The following is a 2,053-nucleotide window of genomic DNA, read 5'->3' on the forward strand; positions in this document are numbered from 1 at the left end:
GGAACCCACCCCCAACAAGCCTCTGTGCATCCAGATCCCCCCACACCTAGACCCCCCACTTAGCTGCCTGCACTCAGATTGTCCCACACAAAACCTTCTCTCCCCACACCTGGATCCCCCCACACTGAGCCCCTCCACACTTAGACCCTGCCTGGTTGAGCTGCCTGCCCCAGGGTGTTTCTGGGGCAAGCCCAGGCCTTGTGCTGTGTCAGGGTCAGGTGCCGGCTCACGGCTAAGTCTGTGTCCTGGGAGTGGGGAGGCCGCAGGGTGATCTTCCACCTTCAGCAAATCAGTGGCCTGTGCTCCCCCTGCCGTGCTGGAGCCTCTGCATTTATTTATTGACAAATAAAACTTGCAGAATTTTACAATATTGAGCGCAGAATTTGAATTTTTTTGGCACAGAATGTCCTGAGGAGGAGTAGCTGCACCAAGCCCCAGAGAGCTACTGAAACTGGTGTGGGAGGAAATTGTGAGGAAAGGAGCCTGCACTAGGCGTCCAGGGCAGCAAGGTTGCTGGGCCAGCCCGCGCTCAGCTTGTATTGAGAAGAGGGAGGTGGGCGCTTTCCCCCAGGAACTTTTTCAGCACCTTGTCCCTAAATTCTTATTCATGTTTCATATGTATTCAAGTGTTCATGTTGGAGTGCCAGCCAGAGGCCGCAGTCAGGGTTGGCGTCTACACAGGGTTGGGGCCCCATTGTGCTGGCTCTACACAGACACATAGCCCTGCCCCATAGAACTCACCATCTAAGAAAGGTCTCAGTCCAAATTCAGCCATAAGAGAGCTGCACTTGTTTATGCTACGGCTGAGTTTGGCGCCTTGTGCGGGAGCCTTCGGCTTGCAGAGTGAGTGCCCTGCTGTGGTTACTGGTGCAGTCAGCCTGGTGGGCCCTGGACCCCAGCAAGGGGCTTTTCCAGACCTCCTAGATTGCTTTGTTCCTGCTGCGGATGGCTGTCTCCTGTCGAGATGGTGAGCTCAAAGGTGGGAACAGGCTTTCCATACCAGGGCTGGCTGGTGCCCCGGACCTGGCACTGTTGTTTGTGTGTGTATGAATTTCAGCGCTGGAGAAAGGCACCTGGGTGACAGCCCAGCAGCAGGAAGGCCTCTTTCTTCAGAGCAGGAGCAGCGGGTGCAGTATCAGTGTGAGCCTCCATTTGCCAGTGTCTCTCACCCCTAGCATGTCTCATTAACATAGGTGTAAACAGACAGACATGGCTCTGGGATGCATGATCACCCAGTGCCCCAGCTGATGTCAGCGGCGGGGAGGGGCATGGGAATGATGCAATAAGAGAAGAACACAGTATTACCATAATCATGTCTTTATGGTAGTGCCTAAGGCCCGCTGTGCTAGAGGTGCTGTACCTGGAAACAATAGTCCCTGCCCAGAACCATTTACTTGACCAGAGACGCGGGGAGGGTCTGGCTGCATGGCTTCCGCAGCAGTCACCTCCTGCCCTGAAACGCCCTGGGTTGCTTTACTTGTCAGCACGAACCAGACAAGTGGCTGTTTCTCTCCTTCACTCCTGGAGGTGCCGGGAATCATGGTGGATTTAAATTCCTTCCGGCAGACGGGTACCTAGCCAGCATGGCATGAAGTGCATGAAGCTACCTCGGGCAGACCGGGCCTGGCAGCACACAGCACGCGATGCCAAGATTGTGCCCGTTCCTTGTCTCTGTTTCCTTACAGAGCACCTGGGTTGGCAGAGGCGCAGCAGCAGCAGCAGTGCCCTGTGGCGCCTCTTCCTGCCCCGCACGCTGCAGCCCCCTCCCCACAGGGCAGAGCTGGGTCCAGGGGCAGATGGGGAACTCCCAGGCAGCCTGTGGCTCTGGCCGGGGAGGGGCCCGTTGTGGCCGGCCCCAGAGCTCAGCAGGGGTGGGGGAGCCGCAGGGTCGCGCGTCTCCCGGAGAGCCGCTCCGCCCGCGGCTACCTCTAGGGAGCGCGTCGGACGCGGCTCGCTCCCGCCGCAATTTATCTCACGCCGCTCAAGCCTGAGGGCGGAGCGTGAAACAGGGGGCGGAACGGAGAGCAGCGCATGCGCGCAGGGCCTCTGTTCC

The sequence above is a fragment of the Chelonia mydas genome, chromosome 12 (genome assembly GCF_015237465.2).
Source record: "Chelonia mydas isolate rCheMyd1 chromosome 12, rCheMyd1.pri.v2, whole genome shotgun sequence".
Classification (NCBI taxonomy): domain Eukaryota; kingdom Metazoa; phylum Chordata; order Testudines; family Cheloniidae; genus Chelonia; species Chelonia mydas.